General features: G+C 43.9%; 1 protein-coding gene across 13 annotated transcripts in view; it reads right to left on the reverse strand.

Moving 5' to 3' along the window:
* RREB1 (ras responsive element binding protein 1) overlaps positions 1-14,192 on the reverse strand; it is a 202,491-nt gene that overhangs the window by 87,219 nt on the left and 101,080 nt on the right. Inside the window, exon 2 of one of the 13 annotated variants that reach the window (XM_063632934.1) lies at positions 11,842-11,994. The exons of the other annotated variants lie outside the window; for them this stretch is intronic. The gene's annotated coding sequence lies outside the window, so the exon portion shown is untranslated. The remainder of the gene's footprint in view (positions 1-11,841; positions 11,995-14,192) is intronic. 13 annotated transcript variants of the gene reach the window in all.

The following is a 14,192-nucleotide window of genomic DNA, read 5'->3' on the forward strand; positions in this document are numbered from 1 at the left end:
CCTGGAGTTCCTTTCTGGGATACAAAAGATCTTCCTAAAATCAATTAAGGAAAGGAGAAATTTCCTTGCCCAAATACCTACCATTGAACTCCTAACAGTCACACAGGTAAGAGAACCGGCTGGGGGAAAGGAGACGGGCAGTGGGGAGTGGTGATAGTAGGTAGGGAAGGCGTGGAGAAAAGGGTGGGAGGTGAGGAACAGAAGCCAGCTTACAGAATGAGTCCACAATCCGAATTTCTGTGCCAACTCTCCAGAATGGAGCCAGTATTTTTTAGGACCTTTTTTTTATGAGTCTAGATAATAGATGAGTCAGACAGGGCATGTGTGGCGACCAGAGGAACTGTGCTGTCCCCACACAGAACTTAGAACGGTGCCTCTATGTGGCCCCTCTCCTACAGCCACAGGACCCAGCCCCGATAGCGGCCCATGGGAGAAAAGGAGCCGGCTGACTGGCTCAACCCCACTGGCCAAACGGCAAGTACTCTTCAGCATCCTCAATTTCCTCCCAGCCATGAAGTCAGGAACAACCTGTACAGACAAAGAAAACAGAAAACTTGCAAAACAATGGCATCTACCATGCTCACTGGATATGCCTGAGGAAACTTTTTCAAAGTCCTTGAAGATGCTTCATTATACTTCTGCAAAGAAAATGCAGTCCACTACACCCAGGCACACACATGCTCACACAAACCCAATTTCATGCTCTGCCAGCCCCACAACTAAAACGCTGAAGTGCCAGGCGCGGTGGCTCACGCCTGTAATCCCAGCACTTTGGGAGGCCGAGGCGGGCGGATCACGAGGTCAGGAGATCGAGACCATCCTGGCTAACATGGTGAAACCCCATCTCTACTAAAAATACAAAAAAAAAATTAGCCGGGCATGGTGGCGGGCGCCTGTAGTCCCAGCTACTCAGGAGGCTGAGGCAGGAGAATGGTGTGAACCCAGGAGGTGGAGCTTGCAGTGAGCCGAGATAGCACCACTGCACTCCAGCCTGGGCAAAAGAGCAAGACTCTTTCTCAAAAAATAAATAAAATAAAATAAAATAAAATAAAACAAAACGCTGAAGTCAAAGAACAGCCTCAGTCACCAAACCAATTTAGAATGGGAACTAACACACTTCCACAAAGTATTTCAGAGGCCAGTGACATCCTGAAGTGCTCCCAATCTGGAAACAGAACTTTTCCAAGGGGGAAAAAAGGCTTAACAGATTATACAAATGGCTACCTGGCCACAGTAAATATGTGAGAAAAAACTCACTGTCTCTTTATTCCTTGTAGTTAAACTTTAATGCTCTGCTCTCATCAAGGGAAGAATAGTCCTTTCAAGGCTTCCCCCAAAAGACACTGCTAATTATGGTGATGGCTTTCTCTTACCCTACTAGTCAAGATTCACTTTTAATGGATGAGAGTTTGGAAGACAGATGTGCGAGTGTGGTGGTGGGTACCTGCAGTCCCAGCTACTCGGGAAGCTGAGGTGGGAGGATCACCTGAGAGCAGGGAGGTTGAGGCTACAGTGAGCCTTGATCGTGACACTGCACTCTAGCCTAGGCAACAGAGTGAGACCCTCTCTCAAAAAATAAAAAATAAATAAGTAAAATAAAATAAAGGGGAGCGGTCTATTCAGTTTCCTGCAGCTGGAGTTGTAGGCCCATCCTTGCTCCTTTCAGAGTGTATCCAATCCATAGGCAGAGAAAAATGGCTATTCTCAGCATGTTGTTAAAATTAGTGGCTTAAAATATTCTATACTGTTTGTGTACCCTACATGTAGGGTAAGGTTTGGGATCTGTGTGAAAACCCGGGATAATATGACGATCATCCTCAGACATCCAAGGCTACTAACATTCCAGGTGCCAGAACCACCAAGAGCTGTAAGACAGAGAGCCCTAGCTTCCTATGTCAGAGGAGACACAGAGAGGGAAATTTCAACTCCAGGGAACCTGGAGTATGAGCCAAACACTTCCAGAGCTGCGGGGGCTCACCAGAGGTAAGCATCTAAGCATCACTGAGTGTGAGGCGAGGGCAGCAGAGCAAAAGCAAACCTGAGCTTGAAGAAGAGATTCGCCTCCCAGCCACATGCAGAAAGCTGTAACACAGTGTGCAGAAAAAGCAGATGATTTGCTGAGTTTCTCACAATGCTGAATTCATTCTTTTTTTTTTTTTTTTTAGGGTAAACTGCCATCTTTTAAAATGAGATAAAGACAGTAGATGGTAGAGATCATTTTTTAATGCCCTTACTTCGCAAAATAAAAAAACGGCAACCTTGTGTCTAACTGCAAAAGTTTTGTGTGTCTTGCCCATGAAAACAAAACCCCTGGGAGCCATCAGAGTGCACCAGTGTGTTGTGAGAAAGGAGGGAGAGTGGAGTGGGGGAAATGGCAAAGATGTGGCTGGCAGAATGATGCTGGGCTCAAGGTTCCATCTGAGAGCCATGAACTTTATCCTGTTGCTCTGGAAACCCACTGAAGGGCCCCTCCTCACAATTTTTAAAGCCCACGATGAAATAATCGTATCCACAGCTTTAAAAGCTCTTGGTAGCAGATTTAAAAATGGATAATCAGAGGCATATAACCCAGTTAGGAGGCACTGCAATACTCTTAAGGGACAGGGGCATTGCGGCTGGTGGGTGGAAGCAATGCTGCAGAGAAGGAACCAAAAGGAGGCCAGGCAGGCGTCGAGAATGAAGGGCAGGAGTTAGGAAGAGAGCTCCCAGGACAGGAGAGAGTAAAGAGCATGGATGGTTATCAAGTAGGATTTAGAGTTTTGTTTTAAAGAAAACCTACAAATAAATGTCTATAACCAAAATGCAGCAGATGGGGAAAAACAGCTGGTTTTGAGAGAGATAGGAAAGGAGGGCATGGGGGCTCCCAGGCACAGGAAGATGAAACACAGTGAAACACAACACAAACACAGGCAACCATACCAATATACATGTTAATTGTCAAACTGAACTCTATGAACAAAACTGACCAACATAAACTGCTGACTGGAGGGGAGTGGAGTGGGGAGGACTGCTTAAAAAGACTACACAAAACTCCATCAAGTTTAAGACAAGAGAACAATAATATCCACTCCTGTAACTCTTTCAAAGTGGCTAATATGACCAAGGAATTGAACTTTAAGTGTACCTCTCTCGTTCATGTCAAGTCTAACCATCCTAAGAACATCTGCAGTCTTTAATTTGTTTGCCTCCTGGGGTTTTTAAACCCTAAAGCAGGAATAAAGGTGATCTGGAATGGTTTTACCTGCAGGCTTGGGAGGGGGGTTAGTGGATCTCAGAAGTAACTTACTTTGCCTAGTGTTGACTAGAGTTTCAGTTCATAGAGGGAAATAATCCATGAAACCAACAATACAGGGACATGTCCTAAGCATGCTGATTTCTCCCAGGTGAGTCATCCCCACCCTGCCCCATCTACCCTAAACCTGCTTGAACCTGGTCCCACCTCAAACATAAAGGTCAATGTGGGCTGGACACTGTGCCTCACACCTGTAATCCCAGCAATTTGCAAGGCCTAGGCGAGAGGATCATTTGGCCCAAGAGTTCGACATCAGCCTGGGCAACATGGCGAAACCCTATCTAGACAAAAAATACAAAAAGTTATCCAGGTATGGGCCGGGTGCGGTGGCTCACGTCTGTAATCCCAGCACTTTGGGAGGCCAAGGCAGGTGGATCACGAGGTCAGGAGATCGAGACCATCCTGGCCAACAAAGTGAAACTCCATCTCTGCTAAAATACAAAAATTAGCTGGGCATGGTGGCGCGTGCCTGTAATCCTAGCTCTGTAATCCCAGCTACTCAGGAGGCTGAGGCAGGAGAATTGCTTGAACCAGGGAGTCGGAGGGTGCAGTGAGCTGAGATTGTGCCACAGTACTCCAGCCTGGTGACAGAATGAGACTCTGTCTCAAAAAGAAAAAAAAAAAAAAGTTATCCAGGTGTGGTGTTGTGCGCCTGTAATCCCAGCTACTCAGGAAGCTGAACCGGGAGGATTGTTTGAGCTCAGGAGGTCAAGGCTGCAGTGAGCAGTGATTGCGCCACTGCATTCCAGCCTGGGTGACAAACTGAGACCCTGTCTCAAAAAAAAAGTCAATGTGTGAAAACATGGGAAAATGTTTATAAAGTTAGGTCAAGTTTAAAAAGCAAGCTGGCACATTAAAGATTCTATGCTATATTTATGGATAAAGTCTAGAAAAGGCAATCTGAAACGATGTACGTATCATGACAATACAGTGCTTTTTTAAGTATAATTTGATTTCACTATTTTAAAAAAAAAAACTTAACATAATTTTTGAAAATATACCAGAAAGACCCAACTACTCGTGACGCCAGGAGCTTGAGACCAGCTTGGGCAATATAGCAAGACCCCTGTGTCTAAAAATTTTTTAAAGTTTGCTGGGCTTGGTAGTGAGCTATAATTGTACCACTGTACTCACGTAGCCTGGGTGGCAGAGGGAAACCCTGTCTCATTAAAAAAAAAAAAAATGCAAAAAAGAAAGTGATCAAATTTCAGTCCTTCTTAAGATACGGAATTGCTCCCTGCCCTCCCTCCCCCAATGTATGTATCTTTAGTCTGTAGCTCAGTGCCTGGCACACAGTAGGTATTGTTTCTCTCAATCTATAAACAGGTACTGAAAGCCTACTATGGGCCAGCTGAGCTGATCAGATGACATGCTTAGGTTGATAAGCCTTGTTCTGTAGACAAGTGCAAGAGTCATACCCTTGAAACCACATGTAAAATGTAGATAGTATTCAGCTTTAGGAAAATAGTCCATAAATTTGATCAGCCTTTCAAAAGAATCTATGATTTCCAGGAAAGGTCAGAACTACAGCAGTGGTCTGAGCCTCAGCAGATTTAATCCTACCTTTGGAGAGTTAAGGAGACCGGCAGGCTTTTTCCTTACTTACTATTGCCATCAGTTTCAGGCAGGCCACCAACAATAAGTAAAAACACTGGCAACACCAAATCCTCTAACCTTCCCTTATCTTGTAAAGATGAGATGAGATAAACCATCTCATCGTCGTTTTGATATTTCACTCAAAACATTACTGACACAAGGCAATAACCCAATGAACATTCGTTAAATCAATTCCTAAAGCAATCCGCCCAATGCCTGTAATAAACAGTCATAATTTTAAAACAGAACTCATCCTCTGGAAAGGGACGAGAGGGGAGACATCCTTGTGAGCCTCATCTATGCGGCTGTCCCGTTATTCCAGGATTGATGTTGGGATTCGAGTTAGTTTCTGAATGAAACTAATTTAACCTAATGACTATTAGGTTAAAACTTTCTCAATGTGACTGTGAACACATCTAGGCCATCAAAGATACTGGGGAGGTTTTCTGTAAAGAAGTCCTCCTGTGGGTGTAAATACGGCCCACAAACTATCAATTCCTAGGAACCTCAAAGGGGTCATAGAATAGAGGGTGGTCTTATGGAGAATGTTTGTTTTGCAATTAATAAGAGGTACAGGGGCCTTAGTGAGCCTTTTAAATTTAAGCCAAAAATCATTAAATCCGAGTCCTCCCATGCACTGAACATTTCTGCTTACTTAAATTGCAATGCATAAATCGGCTATAAAAGGAGGGATTATATCAACTATAAAATTCAAAAGTCACAACCAGGGGAGTGGGAAAAGTGACTGTGATTAAAAGGTGTTTGGAGGGTAGGGGTGGGCTAGCTCAGTCCTTGTTTTATCCTGTGTCCTTTGAAGATGAAAACTAATCAGTTTTTTCCTGGCCTTTAAGCTATCAAGGTTTAAAAAAAAAAAAGTCTGAAAAAAATAAACAAACGGGACCTACAATCTACCTTCAAATGATTTGCGGGTGAAATACTCTACTTTAGGCCTTCAAATATTTCTTGATGATAAAAATGTATGTCAGCTACTTCAGTTAGTAACTCCTGATCCACTACTAGGTTGGGGTAGGGGACTCCATAAGCTTACCACTTGGTAAGAGGTAAAAGCAAGCTTGGGAAGGTAAGAGAATTAAGTGCTGCCTATACAATTCTAATTTTAGGTCTAGAAAAAGCAGAGATTAGTGGACTGAGGTAGTGTAAGAGGAACGGTATGGAGGTGGAGGCTGGAGGGAGCTGATACCCAGGAAGTACCACAAGAAGCCCAGGAGCCAGGTCCTGCTGAAGGGCAGGGGCATCATTACAGAGGGTGTGTGTGGAGTGGGCAAATTACAGGAGCTGGGAGAGTTGGGGTTGGGTCTGGGGCAGTAGGGGGTGTAGGCTGAGAAAAGTGATGTAAGAGTTTTAAGAAAACCTGTTTGAACACGCTATGGGATTGCAGGGGAGGGAGACCTGCCTAGAGACGGGAACAAAGGCAATAGGGAGGGAAAGTTAAACCTGAACAATTTTCAAAGGGGAGGCAGGTAGGGTAGACAATGGAAAGGGCAGAAAGGAAGAGAGTCGCTCTGGCCACAGGCAAGTGTCCTGGGGCACTAAATGGTGCTTGGGAAGAAGTTTTAGATGGTTAGGAGGGTTAGGCTACATTCTTTTGTAGAGATGCTTGAATGTGAAGAAATGGAAAGCAATCCAGAAGGTCTTGGTTCTGTGGGATTCATACATTGAAGAATGCACATGGGATGAATCCCTCCACAGAGAAGCCAGGCATGAGCCAGGTGATGATATTCAGGGATAAGCAGGGTCACTGATGTGAACATGGAAACATCCCTGGTAGGGCACAGGCACAGCAACAGGGGCTGGCAAGGATGAGGTCCCCAGGAGGCAGGAATCCAGATAAATGTGAAGGCATTAGCGGCGAGTGGTAGAGCCCTCTTCCGGAGTCAGGAGGGATGAAAGAGCAAAGAGGAACAGTGGAGAGGGAGCACAAGAAAACTCTTATGTTGGATTTTTTTTTTCTTTTTTTTTTTTTAAAGAGACAGACAGGGTCTTGCTCTGTCACCTGGGTTGGAGTATGGCTCACTGCAGCCCTGACTTTCCAGGATCAAGCAACCCTCCGACCTCAGCTTCTCAAATGCTGGGACCACAGGTGCACACCACCACGCCATGCTAACTTTATTTATTTATTTTTTTTGGAGAGACAGAGTCTCACTATGTTGCCCAGGCTGGCCTTGAACTCCTGGGCTCGAGCGATCCACCTGCTTCAGCCTCTCAAAGTGCTGGGATTACAGGCATGAACCACTGCACCTGGCCCATGGTCACACAGGGTACATGTGCACACAGTAGGCACTCAATTTTTTTTTTTGAGATGGAGTCTTACTCTGTTGCCCAGGCTGGAGTGCAGCGGCACAATCTCGGCTCACTAGAACCTCCACCTCCCAGGTTCAAGCAATTCTTGTGCCTCAGCCTCCTAAGTGGCTGGGACTACAGGCACGCCCCATCATACCTGGCTAAGTTTTTGTATTTTTGGTAGAGACAAGGTTTCACCATGTTGCCTAGGCTGGTCTCCAACTTCCTGAACTCAAGCCATCTGCCTGCCTCTGCAACCCAAAGTGCTGGGATTTCAGACGTGAGCCACCACGCCCAGCCAAATATTTTACTAATTAGTCATCTCCAAAAAATGGGCAGTCAGGTCTTATACTATGAGTAAGAAGAAAAGAAAAGAAGAGCTGATGGATTAAGGAGCAAAGGACCCCAGGGAGCTGGGGCAAGGCAGCCCAGTGGCAGTCAGACAGACAAAGGCCTCCCCAACAGCCAGGGACTATGAAGCTGAACAGAGGGGCAGCTCTTGGTCAACTTTGGTATTTAAGACCATGTGATCTCAAGGTGCTCTTGAACAAGAATGGGTACACAGAAGCAGCCAAGTGGCACTCTAGAACCCTCTCCTCCTACTCAGGGTACGTACAGCATCCTGTTTCCTACGCTGGATGGCTGGCTAAGGAGAAGGAAGGAAAACTGATTGTCTTATTTCAAAGGGCTGCAACTATATTCCAGCTGTTACAGGCAAGCCTGTTAGGTTTCTTCCAATGGATGCCCAATTTACACACATAGCTGCTCTCCTCAAGAATAAACAAGTGGATTCTATATACAAATACCAAGGGCACCAGGTCTCCAAAAGGAGAAAAATTTGTTTTACAAATGCCCAACCCAAAATGGCTTTCACACTTTTTTTCAGGCTGAATTTTGCAGCTCTAACCCAGATGTGGCACAGTGCGGAAGGTGGCTGAGAGAGCCACAAGCGACTGGCTGGTGTTCCCTCTTAAGAGGCAAAAAGCACACCAAGGGCACAGTGTTCCCTGGCCTTCCTCACAGGTTAAGTTGGTCTGAGCAAATCTGTGATTCAATTAGTGTGAGTTCAGTTGCTCTTTTTTAGGTCAGTTCTTTCTTTTGTTTAGATTTGACTCGAGATTTACTTTAATTATCTACACCTCTGCTGAAGTACCTAAGCAAATTAAACCATTTAAAGTGATGAAGGGAAAGGAAGTGGATGGAGCTTTGAAACAACTTACGCAAATAATTTCCTCCCTCTCCCACCTCTGTTCCCTTCAATTACTAAACTCCAAGACAAGCAACTGCTTCTCAAACGAAAAGTCTAGACTCAAGTGTGAATGAGAAAAAACCCGTGGTTAAGCCCTGGCTTGCAGAAAACTAAAAATTTCAGCAAATCTGGAATGAAATGTTACTGAGTTATACAAAGCTTAGCAGCTGTTCCCAGCCAACATGAAACCCGAAAGGGGTGATGCTATCTTTATCTTCTACCTAGAGTTAAAGCTGGTACTGTCCAGGACAGAGCTGCCAAGGAGCCGTCTCAGTTCTAGTCTGCTGAACACAAAAGACAAAGAAGCCAAGGGAATACATGGGCCAGCAAAGGACACCTAAACAACAACAAATAATAGACCCACCTGGAAGAAAATGCAGTTAATAATTAAAAAATTTAAAAGGATGCAAGGAAACAAGCAGTTCTTAATGTCACTTGGAAAATCCTTTTCAATCAGTTCAAAATTCAAAAGATTAAATCACATCTAACTCTATCTGGATTTCCCAAGTGCAAAGGGAGGAAACTATTTTATCAGGTTTCTTGGAAAGGAAAACACATTTTCTCTATCAAAACTTAAGTCCTGGCTGGGTGCTGTGGCTCACGCCTGTCCCAGCATTTTGGGAGGCCGAGGCATGCAAAATCACCTGAGGTCAGGAGTTCGAGACTAGCCAGGCCAACAGGGTGAAACCCTGTCTCTACCAAAAATATGAAAATTATCTGGGTTTGGTGGCACATGCCTATAATCCCAGCCACTCAGGAGGCTGAGTGAGGCAGGAATAGCTTAAACCTGGGAGGCGGTTTAAGTTGCAGTGAGCCAAGATCGCGCCACTACACTCCAGCCTGGGCAACAGAGCAAAGCTCTGTCTCAAACAAACAAACAAACAAAACAAAACCGAAGTCCAGTTCATAAAGACTTCATAGAAACCTTCTTCAGACCACCTGATGGAATCAGGCCTCAGGGCAGGCAGATGGATGATGGAAAAAGACCAAAGAAGAATCAAAAGGGAGGGTGATGAGAACAGGGCCTTTTCTTCTCATAAGCCTGAAAATTACACATAGGTTAACTGAAGAAAATATTCTTCTAGTGTGACTGAAGCATCTCCCTCTGAGAACCCACTTCCCACTAGGCCCCTTTGTTCCGCCCCTAACAACCCCGTTCTATTTATTGTTCAGTTTTAAATGACTGGGCAGCTGCTGCCTAGCCATGCCCCTTAGTATTGACCAACACTGTCACCAGCCCCCCACACACATAAACCACCAACGAATGAAGCTCGTGGTAAGGGGGCTTAACTTGGAATGTGAACTGTCACCAGCACACCACACTTCCTGCGAACTCTGACAGACTGTCTCCATTCAAGAAAAAATGAAAAGACTACCTTAAGGCCTGGTGGGTAACCACCCAAAGATGAACAAGCAGAATTGCACAGTAGTTAAGGAGTAGGCTCTGGAGCCACATCGCAAATCCTGCCTGTACCACTTGCCAGCAGTGGTAAGTGGCCTGACCCTTAGACAGTTAGGGAACCTCTCAGTTCTGCAATTTCCTCATCTGTGAGATGGAGACAATAATACTATTGAATTCATATGACTGTTTTGAGAAATAGATTAGTCAAATCTATAAAGTGCTAAAAGCTGTCTGGGACACATGATACCATCCCTCAGTGCTTTTTATTATCATATACATGCTCACACCTAAGCACACATACTGTACGTTCACATTAGCAAGTGTCTATTAGTCCTTCACATCCCCAGTGATGAGTTCAACAGGTGCTACAAACATTGTATTCCCACTGGGCAGTCATTTTCAAACTTTAGTATGCATCTGGAGAGCTTATGATAACAGATTTCTGGGCCCCACCTCCACATTTCTGATTCAGCAGCGCTGGAGTGGCGCCTAGGAATCTGTGTTTCTAACAAGTTCCCAGGTGATGCTAATGCTGCTTGTCTGGGGACCACACTTTGAGAACCAAAGTGTCATTATGTTCTAGGCTTCAGGCCTAAGCTTCATCTAGTTTATGTGCATAGAGAACCTTACGGAGATGAAATGGAAAAGGAGAATAAAGCAAAGATGCTCACTGCTCAAAGAATATCCACATATTCTTCCATATTTCCTGGCAACCCTATACCTTTGTGGTCAGGCAGGTCACATGACTAGTCCTGGCCAATGAGCTGTGAGCACAAGTACCAGCCATCACTGACAGGCTGCAGCCTTTCAAAGTCGGTATGTAACCCACTAGCTCTTTCCTTATGGTGGCAACCTGGAAGCATGTGTAATGACAGAGTAGCTTTAAGACAGGAGCAGCCTGGATCCCTGGGTTACCACTTGTAAGGGAGCTATACTAGAGAGCAGCCAGACGTGCAGGGGATTCTACACCAACAAGCAACGGCATTTTATGGGTTGAGCCACTGGGATTTCAGGGTTTGTTTGATACTTCAACATAGCTTTGCTTAGCCTGACTTCATCATAAAGAGGATGCCCACATCATCAATCTTAAGCCCAACCTATCAAACAGATCTGAGATATTTTATAAAATCGGCTAGAATTTCTACCCTACTCTCATTCACTTCTATTCACCAAAACAGATGAATTGTTTTCAACCTCCTATTTTGGGTCTGTTTCTCAGACTAAAAAAATTGTTTACTGCAACATGATTATGTACTAGTTGCTAATAATTTGGAAAGCTCAGTCTGCTAAAATGTATTAAAAATGTGAAAACTAAATACATTGGAGGATTTGTGTGTGTGTGTGTGTGTGTGTGTATACCACTACTGGAATCCCTTGACTTTAATTCAGTAGGGAGGAGCAAGAGTAAAGGGTTTCAATTTTATTTATGTAATCACGTGTGGACTGATAACTTGTTTTGCCAAAATAGGAGAAAGTGATCTCTTTAAGAGCATCAGAATTTAACCACAAAGCTACTTTAAAAAAAAAAAAAAATAGTTCTACTAATCTAGGAACATTTTGCAGTTTAACATGTAGGTAATGAGCTGTCAACAGTATACAACTTACCAGACTGTGGAATGAAACGTTAAAAAGATTTTCCTCAAAAAAAAAAAAACAAAACACACCTCTCACATAGATTAATACCTCCTTCACTCTCACACACACACACCAAAATACATTACAATCCAGAACACCTCAACTAACAACTTAAGACTACAAAATTCATGAAAATACACAAAATTAAAAGAACTGAGGAGAGGGAACTAAGAAGTATGTAAGAATCGCATAGGATCTTTCAGGTCTACAGAGCAAAGCAGCACTTCTGTGGAGGGCTATCTTTTAGTGGGATTGACAACTAATCTCAAAGGTGGTGGAATTTCCTGCTAGAATTCTCCCTAGCACTTTCTACAGAGAGCAGTGGAACAACTCCTTTGTGTACACACACACATTTTAAAAACTCACTTGCTAAGAAGCTCAGTGACTTCTGCTTCCCACTTAGCACTGGCAAAGCTAAGCACTGAGACGAAGGGACCCTGCTGCTCCTGGCCTTCTCAAGTTCATAGGCCCCTCCAGTGCCTCATTCTCTGGGTGTGTCACATTCCATCTCTTTAGGTACTTCCATGTGGCCAAAAAGGAAAGGAAAAAAAAAAGGTAAACACTCATGTGATGCATTTGGTCACATTTATAGCTCAGCTGTAAAATCAAAGTTGAGAATAATAAAAAGGCCCCAATGCTAAAAGCTGAATTTCTTTCATATTTTTCATAGCTATTCAGCAACTATTGGGTTTTTTGGTGAGTGGATTATTTTCTCCTTTTTTGTCTTTCAGGAGACATAAAAAAAGTCAATTAACAATAATGAAAACCTGAAGATCTAACATTAGTGGTCTATTTTTTAAAATCACATAATATACCACTTATAAGAAATTAGAGAGACCAAGAAAGTCATCATGTACACCCTAAAACAGGATTATTTCTGTACTTTTCGTAAGGAGTTAACACTGAGGGAGGTTCCCTTAGGATACTGGAAACAACAGGAATAATGTGCAATTAGATACCAAGTGGACTTATACACACAGCTAAAAAACTCAGCATCACATCTTACTATCACTCTCCCATAAAGCCCCAAACTCCCTATTATTTAGCAAGGTGATTTTCTAACACTCATAATGCATCCTCAAATCAGTGTCCTTGTGTATGTACCTACAAGGGAAATATAATGAGAATATCCAATGTTTTGAAAACGAAAGCCATCTAAAAGTGATTTCACATAGTTTCTGTGATTTCACTCGCTTGGTTTATTTCTCCCATTGTCCTGTTCATCACAAGAGACACTCAAACTATAAGTAAATTCCTGGGAGCTTATAAATACAGCCAAAATGTCCAAAAAGATTTGTGGTTTCAGACTTTTACACACTGTTCCCGTGTCAGTAATTGATTTGTGAGAACTTAACAAGATGATCTCTGCTCCCAGCCTCAACCTGGCAAGGCCACATTCTCCCTGGCCCTGCAGGGAACTGCAGTGTGTGCTCAGCAGTGGAGGTGCTGCCCATTGGCCTCACTAATGTTACCTCCCCTTTAAGCTCTACCAACTTGCACCTAAATCTCAGCCCATTCAAGTGTCATGTGCCTGCAATGTGCAACATCTATGTAGATGTTAAGGCCATGACCAAAACCAGTTCTCAGTGCAATGACTCCCAAACCAGCACACCCCAACCACTTTGAAGTCCCTCTTCTGCGTGGACTCCATAGCACAGAGGTTGCCAGGGCCTGCTGCTCCTGGGGGCTGGTTTGTAGATCATATGACTGCTGAAATCCCTTAGATTAAAGCAGGCATTGTCCACTTTTCCTTGAAATCTTGAAATCCTGGATAAGACCAGCAATCAAGTAACATTTCAATCCTCCAACAACCTTAAATCAATTGATCAAAGTCTTCTCTTCGGGTCTCAGCTCCCCCCTTATAAATAATACAATGTCTAGTAAAAGCAATTTTAGTCAGTGTTTAAAGCAGACTGATTGCATTCATATTAAATAAAAGAGAGGATTATGTGAAGGGGGCAAAGCTTTTAAAACAAACAATGAACCACCCACAAATTTCCGAAATATCTTTAAACTGCTCTGGAAGCATCAGGGTATTAACTGAAAGCAGCTCCCTTCCTTCCTTCTCCATGTTCAGCCTCCAGCCGCACAGATGAGTTCTCTGTGCCTATGACTGATTCATGGAGGCTGATCTCCGGGCGGCCAGCAGCTGTTCAAATCCATGCCTGGATGCTTCGCTCACTGCACCTCCTGGCTCCACCACCCCAACCTCTCAACATTTGTCCTTGAGGCTCCACCTACCCGGCGGATGTTACAAGCACATCATCTAAAATGGAGTCGCCATTGCAACAAGCTGCAGGTCACTTCTGCAGGTTATCACAAGGCACCGAAGATAAGCTCTTCCACCCTCGGCCACATCTCTCCTGCAAGCCCCCTCTGTGCTGTCCCCACCCTGAAACAGTCAGCACACAGACCTGCCACTTGCTTCTTGGGAAGTCCTGGTTTTTCTTTTCCATCTGCCCTGAGCATCTAATGGTCAGACAACGAATTCCTATTTCTGGTATGCAATTCAAGAAACAGAAATTAGTGGCATTTCCCTTGCCTGACAATATGACCAATGTCTATACTACAAGAGAATACTTTCCACCTTCAGCACAGCAATCAGGAGGTATAGTTGCCATGCATATGCACAAGACCAAATTTCAAAACTAATTAAAATTTCAAAGGGAACAATTTCTCTTATGGAGAAAAAACCCAAAACACACGAAAACCCTATC

Source organism: Symphalangus syndactylus, chromosome 23, assembly GCF_028878055.3.
Source record: "Symphalangus syndactylus isolate Jambi chromosome 23, NHGRI_mSymSyn1-v2.1_pri, whole genome shotgun sequence".
In the NCBI taxonomy this organism is placed as follows: Eukaryota; Metazoa; Chordata; class Mammalia; order Primates; family Hylobatidae; genus Symphalangus; species Symphalangus syndactylus.